Raw genomic sequence first — 15,820 nt, 5'->3', positions numbered from 1 at the left:
AGGCTCACTGCTCTGTGCAAGCAAATATGTTTCTGAAAGGATTTCCTCAAACTACCAGTCTTTACATCTTGTACAAGCACATCAGACATTATCAGGAAATAATGCTTTTTTCTTCTTTGAAAGCTGTGATGCTGCTTGGAGACATAATTACAAAAGTAACGTGTTCAGCAGCAGCAGCTCAGAGCTGGAAGTACAAGTGTGGCAACATGTGGCCAGAGTGGTGACAGAGCTGAACACTAACCTCTGTTATGGTGGATAAATAATGCAGCTGCATTATTAAGGCTCCTCATGGCTGTACAATGCATGCATCAGCAAAGGACAATAATCCCAACTAGGAGTAGAGCCGAACCCGAATACGGTATTCAGAAAGGCACAAATAATGTGTTTTTTATGAATACTAATTTCAAACAAATACTTTAAAAAATAAAAAAAAACGGGTGTGGGACCTAATCAGCCAGGGTTTCGGGTGAGCTCATTGTGCCCTTTAGATGCAGATGGACAGCTGAGTCTTGTCCTGTGGAGGTGGCTCTTCTATGTTGTGCGCTTGTGAAGTGGCTGTTTGGTCTCTCCAATGTAGAGGTCTGGGCATTCCTCGCTGTACAGCAAACACCACGTTGTTAAGTTTGTGTTTTGGAGTTTTGTCTTTGTTGTTTGAGTCACTGAATCAGGAACTCTGCCTGCTTTTGTTCTCACACTGGGTTTAATGAAAGAATATTTCTGTTTGTCCATTAAAGTTGTTTGTTGTGATCTTTTAAAGGATCCTGTGATGATCCAGAGCCTGGCTTGTCTCAGGAGTCTCTCAGTGACCTGAGCAGCAGCTAAAGCTCTGCTGGCCTCTGTGTTCACCTGCAGGAGACGTGGAGACCCGCGTCACCTTCTGCAGCACTTAGACACAGGTGCAGTGAGGGAAGGTGAGTCATCCTTTAGCAGGACATCATTCAGGCTTTATTAGCATCACTGTGACTGTTATTGTGTTTGTAGGAGGTTTCCTCTGCTGGTCTCAGACAGCAGCAGAAACATCAGCCTCCCTGTCAGTGGAGATCAGTTCTTATGTGCTGTTGGCCAAACTCAGCGCCTCCCCGACTGCTGAGGATCTGGGATATGCCTCTGGTATTATCAGGTGGCTGACTGGGCAGCAGAACTATTACGGAGGCTTCTCCTCCACCCAGGTATGACACCACCCGAACAGCATGAAGCTGATCTTTGAGTTCATCTACAGTCTTGGACCAAATCAGAAGAAATAATCCTGAAGCTTTCATGTTGTTGCTTTTCTCTCAGATATGCAGACTTGTTTTAGCAGGCAGGGATGTTTTTATTCTTTATTTACAAGATGAAATTGACTTTGGTCTAAAAATGTGTTGTTTTAACAGAACAGCCTTCTGTGCACCAACTACACGTAACAGCCTGTAAATAACAGCTCAGCTGCAGTCTGTAAGTTTCTACCTGTGATTTCTCTACTTTGTTTCTCTGAGATCGTCTCTGTTAAACATATTTAACCTGTTTAACCTTTATTTAACCAGGAAATGAAGCTTAGAAACTCTTTGTGAGAGTGTGTTGAAGTGACACAGGCAGTTTGAACTTCATGTCAACATGAATCCATCCTGTAGGACACAGTGGAGGCTCTTCAGGCTCTCTGCTCCACTCTGGTGTTCAGTCCTGAAGGGTGGAGCACAGGGACAGTTCAGGCTCCAGCAGTCAGCTGACATTTGATCAGGGTAACAAACTGCTCCACCAGGAGGAGGCGCTGCAGGACGTGTCAGGAAAATACAGGCTGGAGGTGAAGCTGCATGTGCTTCAGTGCAGCTCAGTGACAGCATCATGTGACCAGGTCCTGGTTGGTGTCAAACAGGCTTTCTTTGTTTCTTTGTACTTATAAAACGCTAAAGAAGCATTTTCACATGTAATAAATGTGTTTTCATAGACAACATTAGAGCTGACAGTAAGAACTGCACACAGTACAATTCTGTTTACACTAAATTAAAAATCAATAAAGTCACTTTGTGTCTACATGAGAATCAGAGAAACTTTCTTCATCCCAGAGGGAAACTGAGCTGTCGGAGCAGCAAACACACAACAAACATCAGGCACTGATAGAAAATGAGAAACACAGATATTGATGAAAAATATGAAGATAAAGAGATAAATATAGAGATATAAATATAAAAGTGTCACGGTGTAGAAAAGTGACAGCAGGCTGCACTGAGCTGTGATTGGTTCTGTTTGTTTCCCAGATTTGTGCACCTACAACATCCCAGCACCTGCTGATGTCCCCACTCTCAGTGTGAAAGTCCACACAGAGGTGGAGCCCACAGGTGAGTCTGCCAGAGCCAGACTGACTGTGGAAATACATCCCTGTAAGTATGTGACAGGTTAGAGGAGAGTCTGTACCAGCGTGGAGTCACTGTGGGTGATGAAGAGCATGTGTGCACACACTGTTCAAACACAGCTACAGTGGGAAGGAGAAAACTACAAACATGGTGGTCCTGGATGTTCCCCACAGTGTGAGTAATTAGACAGAGGCTGTGTCCGAATTCAGGGGAAGGATGCTCATAAGGACACTACCTACCTACGTCACAAGGTAGTGTCCTTAGACAGACGGGTAGTCAGGAAGTGAGAGGCTGTGGACAGCCCCCCTTTTTTTCTCCATAGAAACTTTATTGAACAAACAATGAGTATCCAACATAACAGATGGGCTGTGGACAGCCTCCTAGCCTTCAACTCCGCCCTTACTTGCGTGTTTTTCCCGATCGCTAGCGCCACAGCGCGAAAACTTTAAAATGGACCCAGAAATGTTGCTCCGTTGTTTGGACAATTTTATTTCTCGGGGAGCTAGAAAAACCTTATCGTCGTCGCCCGCACGTTTTGTACCTTAGGCTCATCAGAGACAAACATATCCAGGTAAAATAATTTACATTAATCTACAGGCATTTAGGAATTACTTAGCTAATTACACGGATAATTGAAATATCGCTGGCGTTGTGCCAAAAAAGTGTTCGCCTGCCAAAACTGATTTCCAATGTTTCCGAGTGCAATATGTGTAATATCTTTATGTATGTTGGTAAATAGACTTCGGTGAACATGGTTTACTAAGGGGTTTTATATATACAATAATTACCTGTTGTTCAAGTATCTTTATAACTCTGGTTATAATGTAGGTACAACTGATATATTTGTTGCGCTGTCTGCTGTCCTCTTGGCCAGATTACTCTTAAAAAAATAAATTTCTAATGTCAACAAGATTGTTTGGGAACTGGATAAATAAAGGATATATAAAAGTCACTGCCAAAAACTGATTGCAGCTTCTACCTTGTTACAGGAATGTTGCTGGTGGCTCAGAGTGACTTGATATCATTAATGAGGGACACATTTGACATGTTTCACGTATTATAGACCAACAAGTTATTCATAGCAGGTTAAATACGAGCAATCAGTTTAGGGCAAAAACCGGAAATCAGTTTTTGGCAGACGATCATTTTTTGGCACAACATCGGTCATTCTTACACATGTACTGTATCATATAAAATATATAAACTAAATATCTTTGAAATGTATAGAATCTAATCTTTTGTTTGTTTTTTACATAGCACTTTATCAAACTGTTGTCTGCTACAGAGTAACAAGTATTATACTGCGACGGGTGGCCAGCGGGTCGAGCGAGGCCACCACATGGTGATACTTCGTGTCGTTAGCCGAGATGCCGCGAAGGGCGAACTCAGCCTCCACGTGTACGAACCATGACGGGGGGTCATGGAGCCAAAAGTCCGGCAGTTTCAGCGCCACAGCGAGCGTAGCTGCAACAGGAGGCGGAGGACCGGCGGCCGCTGATGCATCCATAGCGGAGTCTGCGTTATCTGCGGCCCGTTGCATGCTCGAGTCAGGGGTCACCAATGTGGAGGTAAGCATCAACGACACAGAGCTCTCAGTTCTCACTCCTTCTTTATTAGTCTCTCGCATCAACTGCTCATATCGCGCCACAAAACAGAGGAACACACTTCCTCAACACTGGGTGTGAGTGGAGCCCTCTAGTGGTCCACCACAATACTAATAATATAGCATCCACCATCTCCTGCTTGCATATCTCTGTAAACATCTTAGTGGTGTGGCAGCCATGAGTGAGCCCTGCAAACCCTGTGGATGGACGATGCAGTGGACAGTGGGAGGAAGCATCCTAAAGCTCTTTGCAGACCACCCTGTGTGATTCTCCACTCGCTGACCAGAAAAGACAAAGCGCAGGTCTCAGTTGCAGCAGCTCATCCATGTCTGATCTTGCTCGGGCAGATTCAGCAACACTGCCAGAGACTTCCTGTAATCTATTACAGTTGTTAAAGAAACGGTCCAGGAACAGGTCACTCAGGTTAATCCTGTGTGAACAACTGAAAATGTTGTTTTTTCATCTTTACATACTGTGTATTTGAAATATTATTGTTTAATTGTTATTGTTATTTACTTTATTGCTATCAAATAAATATCCAAGTAATATTGTTCAAAGTTAGCGTTGTGTTCATACGTGTTACAAATGCCTGTAAATCAAATTGAGTTCAGTGACAATTACTGTTTGTTTGAATCAATTTATTAATAACATAAAACCTTTAAACTAATGCAACACATATAACAATGTAACAAATATATTCAAATAAATACATTTCTCAATACATAACTCATTTGGGAACTAATCTTTCTAGAAGTGAAAACAGTCTGTCCATCCTCTCCCTGCTCTCCTCTCCTCAGCCCCTCTTTGCTGCCTCATGTCCTCTGTGATGAGGTCTAGCAGCTCATCATCCCTGTCTCTTTTCCTCTTTCTCCCTGTCGTAGGTGGCTGAGCCGCTTCGTCATCGCTGTCGTTTTGGTCACCCACTGCTGCGCTTGGCCCTGGAGTGTCCTCAGGGAGAGAGGACATTAGGACAGGAGGCTTAATGGAAGGCATCTGTCCTATCACCTCATCCATGAGGGCAAACCAGGGCCAAGTAGCAGCAGTGGGCTTCCCACTGACCCCCTCTCCTGAGCCTGGATACTTGCAATCCTAAAGGCAGAGGAAATCAAAAATGACAGCAGGCAAAAAAAAACACCACAACAACTCTTAGTAATTGCACATTTATTAACTTGTGTTCTTAAGAATTATCTTCTTGATAACACACATATGTACTTTGTATTCTTTAAAGTTATCTCATGTCTTCTGGCCTGCAAGGGGGTGACTTTCCCCTGCAGGCCCATGTTCTCCAGAATTGTCCTGATCACACACAACAAATAAGAGAAGAAAGGACACCATGGCAACTATGTTAATCCCTAAGCCCAAAGGTTGTCACAGCAGAACACCAGAGGAACACCGTCTGGACATCACAGGTTCTGTACAGCAGCGGTCCGTGAGTCATTTGGTACCGGGCCACGAGAGTTAAGGCTCCGGTGTGAAATTTATGGTTTTCAGGGGTTTTATCGTTAACTCGGTTTCCCTGGGTCTTTTCCTGTGTTGTAGTTGTGTGTCTTATTTTGAAAGAAATATTTACACGTTACCATAGCGACCAGAGAGCATTAAGCGGCAGAGAGGAGGATGTTACTGTCAATATTGGCGCATTTTCAGGAGGACGCTGCTAATAAAGTTACACAGTTACACAGTACATTCACGTTTATTATTATATTTACAAAATACCACAGTTTTTGTCTTGGTCGGATCATTTTATGTGGTTGTATTTATCCGCGATACCTTAAAGGCTCCGTGTCTGACATAAACCGGTCTGTGGCGCAAAAAGGTTGGGGACCGCTGCTGTAGAGCATGAAGGTTAATAGGACCGTACTCATACGAATATGATGTGTACATTGATTTATTCTTGTATATCCACGCCGTAGCGGCCCAATTCTTCACCCCAGTGAAGAGGTGATCGTTTTCTCCTCGTTTTAATAAATTAAGCCGTTTGGTCTTTGTTCCCCACAACATATCACCAATTCGAAAAAATCAAAATTAGCTGTATGTAAGCGGCAATACATGAAAAATCGCGGGACCCCCGATACAAGCTGGTTTACGGTTATTTTAAAGAAAAGAAACATGTCTATGCAGATGCCCAAAGCTTAACAAAACGACCGCTATAACAATTTAACTTTTGTACAACCAGATTTTCATATACTTACATTTGAAAGTGTTTTCCTCTCCTGCTTCGACCACCATTGTTATCAGAAACAAATCTCCTCTATGACCCGCAATGACTCCTGGGATATAGTAGGACATGAAGGATACATCGGACCATCCTTAGAATTCAGGGCAAAGTAGGACGCATTTGTCGCCACATTTTGAGTACTCTTTGAATTCGGACAGTCCTCATCGCGTTGCTGTGACGTCATTGCCTCCGAATATGGCATTTTAAGCATCCTTCCCCTGAATTCGGACACAGCCAGACTCTACCAACACGTCATGTGATCAGTGTGATGATGTCATCTCCTCACAGCTCAAACGTGGCCTCCTGGTGAGTCGTGTTGAACCAAAGGAAGATCCTGTTCTGGTGTCCTTAGAGGAGGTCAGAGAAGTCCACAGTGGGGACACCAGATGATGATCTTTGGTACAAACTGTGTCTGCGATTGTTTCTGTCTCGTCCAGTTATCAAAGGACACACGATCAACCACAGAGATCATCCAGGAGCTCCCAGTGGACGACCTGAAGCCAGCCGTGGTCCAGATCTATGACGACTACCAACCAGGTCCAAGTCTAACTAAGCTTTACTCCAACAGCTCACTGATACACTTCAGAGGATCCATCAGACTGAACAGTTCATACAAGCTGATGTTTCAATCAGTGACTCAGAGAAATGACACTTTCATGTTTTTCTACCATGTTTCTGTCAGGTGACCAGGCTGAGACCCAATACATGTTTGTCTGTGAGCTGCAGGTAAGAAGCTGTGATAACACACAAGTACACCTTTCACACACATTCATGTTCACAGCATCAATGAAAAGGACCAACTTTGAACTTTAACTTTGATTCTTCACAGTTTGAAGAAAGTGTGATGAATAAATCATGTTTAATAACAGGCAGGATGAAAATCTGGTTTTAGACACTTTGAGTGAAAACAGGAAACAAACTGCATCATTTGTGCTTCTTGCACCAGGATCCTCTCGTCTCTCCCACAGCAGGAAGTTCAGCTCTGCTCTCATGAAGCAGCAGGAAGATGTGAGGCTCAGAGTGAGGACTGAGTACAGACTGATGGCACACTCAGCCTTTTGCCACTGCATGCACAGCTGTGAGTCATGTGACACTCGTGTTGATCACACCTCTCATTGCAGATAAGTGAACTCTCCCAGGGGCAACGATCACACACAGTGGTGTGAAAAAGTCTTTTCACTCAGTCATTTCTGACTGTTTTTATCACACAAATGTTCCTGTTAGACAAAGATAACACAAGTAAATAAATGATGATGTCATTGATTAAGGCACAAAGATTATCCCAACCTACCTGAACTGTGTGCAAAAGTAACTGCCCCTCTGCTTCAATCATGAATGAACTGTGATGAAGCACATTTGTTTCTAAAGCTGAGTTTGACAAACACACTCAGCCTGATTACTAGAAGACCTGTTGGATCAACAGACTCATCAACTTCTACAGAACCCGTGTGAGAAAGAGGCTGAAAGATGTCAAACAGCAACACATAATGCCACCATCTACACAATCAGCTGACAGAGTCACAGCTGTCAGTCTGCACAGGGTTCACAGCCATTTCTAAGGCTTTGGGACTCTGTTGAACCACGGTGAGAGCCATTAGACACAAATGCTGAAAGTGTGGAACAGTGGGAACCTTCCCAGGAGCCAGTGGCACCAACATGACTCCAAGAGCACATCGACATCCAGGAGCTCACAAAGAGCCCAGAACAACATGAAAGAGCTGCAGGCCTCAGTTAAGGTCATCATTGAACAATAAGAAAGAGAATCCATGGAGTCCAAGGAGAAAACCACTGCAGACCAAGAAGAACACAAAGGATGGTCTCACACTGTCCAACAACATGTTGATGATCCCGTTTGGGAAAGACTCTGTGGACTGATGAGACAAAAGCTTTCTGACAGCTTTGAGTCCTGTTACATCTGAAACTAACACAGCATCAATGAAAAGGAGCCTCATAGCAACAGTCACATATGGTGGTGGTAGTGTGATGGTCCCATGTGATGCATCATGGCAGCAACAACACAACAACAAATACACACATGTGACAAATGTACAATAACAGATCATTAAGTGTCACGGCGCCGTGCACATTAGTATATTTGACTTAAGCTTAATAATCAGAATAATGCTCTGATCTCTTCAAATAAATGAAATCATACCTTTCTACTAAAACTGTTTCTGTTGGTCTCCACCTTTTCCTGAACCAGACCCTGCAGGATCCACCTGAGAGTCCCAGTCCTGGACCCTGTTTGTAACCAGGAGGATCCCAGGCCTGATTATTGTTGATGGATTATAAATATTCTTGTTTTATTCTCATTAAATAAATATGTGTATAAATATGTGGATTCATGTTTCAGTCCTGGACGCTGATGTTTGTTTGTTTGAAAGGACACAGACGGACCTTGTTTCCTTCTTTCCTTCCTTTTTGTGTCCTCTGTGCTTCATCTGCTGCTCTTCACTCTGTTACTTTGGACTGATTTCACTCACACTTTGTTTCCATGGTTTCTTTGCGTCACGCTGACAGCACGTGAACAACACGACATGTTTGATCTCAAAGAAGGAGCAGCATCCTCTCTCCAACCTGTTTCTCCATCTTCTACAACACCTGATTCATTCCAGTTTCTCTGCTTTCACTTTGATTCATGTCAACATGAAGCCTGAGCGTCTGTGATGAACACACTATCAGCATCACTGACATGTTTCATCATTTAAAAACACTTCCTGTCACTGTGGTGGTTACAGTGACATCATGCAGTTTGTGCTTTGACCTCCAGAGGGCGACAAATCAGCACAGACAGAGAGCTCCATTCAAACTTTGCTGCCATCAGTAAGAATTCTTCAAATATAATCAGCGTTTGAGCAGTTATGATATCAGGGACAATCTAGACATGTGACAATACTGAACATGTCACATGACACACCTTAAACATCATGTGATCCACTCTCAGTGTTGCGACTTCCATCCACAAATAAAGCTGCTGCTGGCTGAGTTGGTCTGAGCTGTGACTCGTCTCCAATAAGCCAAACTGGGGCCTGTTCTTTGTACCTCGCTAAGTAAGTTAGCCGGATTTGAATGTTGACGATTTCGCGTGATCTTGGATCGTTCGGTTCTCCGAAGCTCATCTGGGACTTGCTGTCATAGCAACAGATCCGTAAGAGTAAGCCTGCTCGGGAGCAGGTTTACTTTATGTAAACAGGATTAGATCGCGGCCACTCAGGTATGTCCGCTGCAGTTATACGAAAGCAACAGCGATATTTCTCCACTGTTTTACCATAAATAAATATTATCAATGTAACTAAAGATAATGTATTTGATTCTTTTATTGATTGCATACAGATACATACAGGTCATTTCCGAAAAAAAGGGAAATGTACTATTAACCATTCTATTACATGTAGTAGATCATGTCAGATGTAATTCATATTTTAGAGTAGTAATAGTAAATTACTACGTGCAATCAAGATGAGAGACCACGGCTATAAAAGCGAAGGTGGATTTGGGAAGTCTGTCGCAGCCATGTCCTGTCCGTTTGTACGCGAGCAAGGAAGGTGCAAGATTGATAAGGAGAGTTTACAGAATTTAGCGTATATTGCGGGATAGACAGGATCCTTTAGCTCAGCGCGACGGTGTGCTCATAGAGAGATATCGATTCTCCCGTGAGGGTATTATTTACTTTCTTCCTCCCCCTTTCTCTCTCTCTCTCTCTCCCTCTCTCTCTCTCTCTCTCTCTCTCTCTATATATATATATATATATACTTACTGTACTGTACTTACTCCCGACTTACTGTGCATGCTTCAGTCACTCCTTGCATGGGAACAGGTAAAAGTGATGGAGTGTTATTCAAACTACACACATAAAAACCCACAATGTCAATAAATGTCACAGTACAAAAAGGGGTGTGACGAGGGGGTGCAGGACCACCACCTGTCTTTATTTGCTCTGCCCTTTTCTTGGTTGCTGTTATAAACAAACAGATTATTCCAGGGTCTCTTGTCATAGACTAAAAGCAATATAAGTGATAAATATTACCATTCTGTAGCACATTCTTATATTTCACTTTTACTTTTTCCCATGTTCTAGTTGGTCCTGTTGTGGCTCTAATGTAAAAGAGGATATGATGTAATATAATATAATGTGGTATAATATAATATCACATGATATAATGTAATATCATGGATCACTTACGAGTTTAATTTGTCAGCAACTTTCTGCCAGCCCTCTCTCCTTGCTTTTGCAGCCTTTGCAGTGTTCCCCTGCGTTTTAATTAAACTCTGAAACTCCTGATATCCCTCAATCAAGAGTTCTTGCTCTGCTGCCGTGAGATACTGCGCGCGCTCCTTCGACATCTTTGCCGACCAATCACAGGGTTGCCGATCAATGTTTCTACTATCGATGCGTAGCCCCTTTTAAGCCACCCAGTGATCTCAGATTACTTCATCCAGCTATACTAATCGTCAACAACAGGTGCGTTCGGAGAACCGGATTAGCGAGCTCAAAGTTAGCGCGATGATTTGATCTTGGATGTGTCATTTGATCTTGGATGTAGTAAGCGAGGTACGAAGAACAGGCCCCTGAGCCGCACTTGTGTTTGTGTATTTATTTCAAAACAAAAACAACAAACTTTTTGCTTCATTCAAACCAAATAGCGCATCTATGAACTTATATCATTTGAGAACGGGACTGAAAGGTGACGTCAAATGACATGCAAAAACCCACACATCCAACGTCTCTGTTGAGAGCACCAGCATCGGGTAAATAACATGTGACCACGCCCCCATGCAATTACCTGGGGCCTGTTCTTCGTACCTCGCTTACTACATCCAAGATCAAATGACACATCCAAGATCAAATCATCGCGCTAACCGTGAGCTCGCTAATCCGGTTCTCCGAACGCACCTGTTGTTGACGATTAGTATAGCTGGATGAAGTAATCTGAGATCACTGGGTGGCTTAAAAGGGGCTACGCATCGATAGTAGAAACATTGATCGGCAACCCTGTGATTGGTCGGCGAAGATGTGGAAGGAGCGCGCTCAGTATTTTTCGGCAGCAGAGCAAGAACTCTTGATTTTGGGATATCAGGAGTTTCAGAGTTTGATTAAAACGCAGGAGAACACTGCAAAGGCTGCAAAAGCAAGGAGAGAGGGCTGGCAGAAAGTTGCTGACAAATTACACTCGTAAGTGATCCATGATATTACATTATATCATGTGATATTATATTATACCACATTATATCATATTACACCATATCCTCTTCCACATTAGAGCCACAACAGGACCCACTAGAACATGGGAACAAGTAAAAGTGAAATATAAGAATATTCTACAGAATGGTAATATTTATCACTTATATTGCTTTTAGTCTATGACAAGAGACCCTGAAATAATCTGTTTGTTTGTTTATAACAGCAACCAAGAAAAGGGCAGAGCACATAAAGACAGGTGGTGGTCCTGCACCCCCTCGTCACACCCCTTTACGTACTGTGCCATATATTGACATTGTGGGTTGTTTTGTGTGTAGTTTGACATAACACTCCATCACTTTTACCTGTTCCCATGCAAGGGGTGACTGAAGCATGCACAGTAAGTTGGGAGATATATATATATCGAGAGAGAGAGAGAGAGAGAAAAGTAAATAATACCCTCACGGGAGAATCGATATCTCTCTATGAGCACACTGTCGCGCTGAGCTAAAGGATCCCGTCTATCCCGCAATCTACGCTGAATTCTGTAAACCCTCCTTATCAATCTTGCACCTTCCGCAATGGGTTGCTCGCGTACAAACGGACAGGACATGGCTGCAACAGACTTCCCAACTCCACCTTCGCTTTTGTAGCGTGGTCTCTGATCTTGATTGCACGTAGTAATTTACTATTACTACTCTAAAATATGAATTACATCTGGAATGATGAAATACATGTAATAGAATGATTAATAATACATTTCCCTTTTTTTCTGAAATGACCTGTATGTATCTGTATGAAATCAATAAAGCATCAAATACTGCATTATCTTTAGTTACATTGATAATATTTATTTATGGTAAAACAGTGGCGAAATATCACTGTTCCTTTCGTATAAATGCAGCGGACATACCTGAGTGGCCGCGATCTAATCCTGTTTACATAAAGTAAACCTGCTCCCGAGCAGGTTTACGCTTACGGCTCTGTTGCTATGACAGCAAGTCCCAGATGAGCTTCCGAGAACCGAACGATCCAAGATCACGCGAAATCGTCAACATTCAAATCCGGCTAACTTACTTAGCGAGGTACGAAGAACAGGCCCCTGAGGTGCAGGACAATCTAAAGACCTGCGCCACCATAACAAACAAAACATAAACATTCACTTTGGCTCTTCCACTCAGTCTGCACTTTCATTCATGACTTCAACAGGTTGAAACGAGCTTTGAAGAAACATCAGTTTAGTGCTGAAATATTCAAACGCTGCAGAAGGAAGAACAACAAAGTGATGACAGATGTTTGTGTTTTAAACAGGAAAACCAGCAGGAATAAATCACAGCCTGCCAGAGGTTGGGAATTTCCGAGGTTTATATGAGCGCAGCACAGTGTTTCGATGCTCCCGAGTGTCCGCAAACGCCGCATTAGGCTCAAGGTTTACTTTCACTTCCTGAACTTCGTGCAGTGGAGCTCGTTGTTGGTGTGTGACGAAACTGTAAGTTTGCTTTGTTTCCTCCTTTAACATTTTGTCTTTAGGAACTTTACTGTTTGTTCAGCTCATGTTTGATTTCTTCACACAACAAACTGTGTGTGTTTGTATTAAAGTCAGTGTGTAATGTTTTCCTGGCTAACATCAGCTGTGTGCAGCTTAGTTCAGCACAAATCTGCCGCTCCATAGTTCACGGTAACGGACTCACAGCTGGACCAACGAGGCCGAGTGTGTCCTCACTCTGAGCTACGTTCGTGTTTGTGTACTTATAGTTTGTACTTTGTGAGTTCAGTCAGTCCACAGAGGACGCAGCGTACGTGATGACGTCACAGCCCATTACCTCCTTTACTGTCGCTGTGATTAATATTTACACACCAGACACCTGACAGCATGCTAACGCTAAGCTAGCCAAGAACCCAGAGTGACGTTAGAGCTGAGTAAACACTGACCCCAGATCAGCACCGACCGTGATAAAGTGAGCTGCTGCTGCTGAACTTGAACAGGTAACACAGTGATGAGCAGTCAGGCTGCAGGTTTCTACCTGTTCATGTTTCTACAGTAGAATCACTTTGAAGTGTCTTTGTGCTGTTTCATCTTTGTGTTCATAAACACTCAGGGAAAGATCACGTGACCTCATCAGGATCTGTGTTGGTGTGTGGGGCTGTACCTCAGCTTTATGTTGTTACATGGAGTAATTAGGTAACGTACTCCATTACTTTTAATTAAAGTGTTCTGTGAAATATGTGTAATAATGACTTTTTTGAGTAATGACCAACACTGATCACAACAAAGAGGAAATGCCTCCAACATGCACAAACATTTGACCCACAACATGCAGTTAATGTGCACAAATGTCTTTGATATGCTGCTCAGTGATGGTGGTGACTGTCAGAGCAAAGCTACTGAGAATCAATAAGTAATATCAATGATGGAATCACTAAATTCTTCTCATCCCTGTCAGTATCATACATGTGCTGTATGATGTGATAAATGTAGAGGTGCTGGCTGTTCTCTCTGCTGTTGAGCTGTAAAGGACGCCTCCCTGCCTTTGTCTCATTCATGACCTTTAATAGTCTCTTCTAACATGCAGAGATCTGTATGATCGGTTTCATAGAGTCTAACCAGCCTGTACAGGTAACAACAACAGTCACTGCATCACTGACACACAAACTTCATCTCTGTCAATAACAACATTCATACATGGAGTAAAAACACATCAGTGGATCATTGCTGGAGCTGCCTGGACTTCAGTCTTCAGGGTCTCAACCAACAGCATCGACATGCTGCTCCAGATGTTTGTGCTCCAGATGTTTGTGCTTCAGATGTCTGTGCTCCAGATGTCTGTGCTCCAGATGTCTGTGCTCCTGATGTTTGTGCTCCTGGTGAAAAGGCTCTCAGTTTCCTCCTTGAAATAAGTGTTTATATTGTTGACCCACCACTGATCATGTGACTCATCAAATGATCAATGCTTTCTTTCCGTCTCAGGTTTAAATATCTGGGACTCTCCACCGTTTGGTTTTAGAACTGACGAAGCTTCTCTGATGAAATGTCTTCAAGAAACTTGAAGTCTCTCTTTTCTTTCCAAGCTCCTTAGATCACATGACCTGGATGACTGAACCTACAGACATATTGACCTGGTTTCTAGGTTACATGACAGGTCAGAGGTCAGCGACTGTAACTCAGTTACTCCTGTTAATGTGAACTCACTGAGTGTTTGTGGTTTACCTCTCAGACTGACTGAAGATGATGATGGAGGAAGAGGAGGACAGAGCAGAGTCTGCAGGGTCCAGCTGTCCGTCTGTGAGGAGTGACCGGTCCAAAGATGAACCTCCAGACTTGAGTGGTAAACCTGGAACAACGAGGTCAGAGAGCTGAACTCACTGAGTAACAGAAATAATTCTGCTCTGACATTATAATCAGTGTTGATTCTGGTTGATTTTCTGACTGTGTTTGTGAGCTGAGAGGAAATGAAAATGAATTTGTAACAAAATCAGTTTTGTCCAGTTTTCCTGTAAAAAGCTGAACTCTAATCTAAGAGGATGTTACTGACAGGAAACAGCTGCATCATCTACAGTCTGTGTGATCACAGCTGCTTCAATCATGTTTGTGTCTGCAGAGGTCAGAGGTCACAGTCTGCAGGGTCCAGCTGTCCGTCTGTGAGGAGTGACCGGTCCAAAGGTGACCCTCCACTCTTCAGTGGTGAACCTGGACCAACGAGGTCAGAGAGCTGTGATGACTCCTTTACATGTTTGTGCTTCCTGGATAAATCTGACCTGAAACATCCTCAGATTGTTACAAAGATTCATTAAAAAGAAAACAATGAAAGAGAAAAGATCCAAATGTTAGACTTGGTCATTTGCTGTTTGAGGACAGTGATGCTCATATCTGTGGGGAAAGTGTGACCTGAGTGGGTTCATGTTTGTCTTTAAAGAGCTGCTCTGATTCTCTTTGTGTCTGATCTGTTAAACAGTCTGAGAGGTCACACAGAGACCCAGCAGCTAAAGCCTGGATCATACTGGCTGCTGTTACTCCATCAGGACAACACTGAACCACAGTGGTGTGGATGTAGTGGATAAATCCCACCATACTGATGCTCAGAGTTAATCACAGGGAACAAAACCAGATGTTACCTTCAGATTGTGACCTTTGGAGTGGACGATGCAGATTTCAATAGAGAATAAATGTTGTTGTTTTTCAGCTGTGAAAAAAGAATCTAATTTTCTGAACTTAAGAATTTATGATGCTGGAAAAAACATGATGACTATAACACAACATTTCACTGTATTCATAGAATGAATGTAAAACTTTCACACATTCATTAAATATGCAAAATGTCCACAGAAACATCAGAGGGTCAGATGTGAAGCACTCAGTGATTTTGATAAAATGACTCATCAGTTATTGATCTGTACTACACTGATCTACCACGTTAGTAAAGCTGGTGTTCTGGTGGTGGAGAGACCTCGGATCATGTTCTGGTTTTGGAGCAGTGATCTGCTGATGGTTCAGTTT

General features: G+C 42.9%; 1 long non-coding RNA gene and 1 pseudogene across 1 annotated transcript; both read left to right on the top strand.

Annotated features, from left to right (window-relative positions):
* Nucleotides 1–766: 766 nt before the first annotated feature.
* On the top strand, nt 767–2,513 carry LOC134622748 (murinoglobulin-2-like; annotated as a pseudogene).
* Nucleotides 2,514–14,356: 11,843 nt separating this feature from the next.
* LOC134624441 (uncharacterized) lies at nt 14,357–15,536 on the top strand. Its single transcript, XR_010093549.1, has 3 exons — nt 14,357–14,465; nt 14,541–14,670; nt 14,925–15,536. It is a non-coding gene; the product is annotated as an uncharacterized LOC134624441 (long non-coding RNA).
* The last annotated feature ends 284 nt before the right edge of the window (nt 15,537–15,820 follow it).

The sequence above is a fragment of the Pelmatolapia mariae genome, linkage group LG3_W (assembly GCF_036321145.2).
Source record: "Pelmatolapia mariae isolate MD_Pm_ZW linkage group LG3_W, Pm_UMD_F_2, whole genome shotgun sequence".
Taxonomy (NCBI): domain Eukaryota; kingdom Metazoa; phylum Chordata; class Actinopteri; order Cichliformes; family Cichlidae; genus Pelmatolapia; species Pelmatolapia mariae.
The sequence above is the reverse complement of the archived record's forward strand: the minus strand, read 5'-3'. Positions and strand labels throughout refer to the sequence as shown.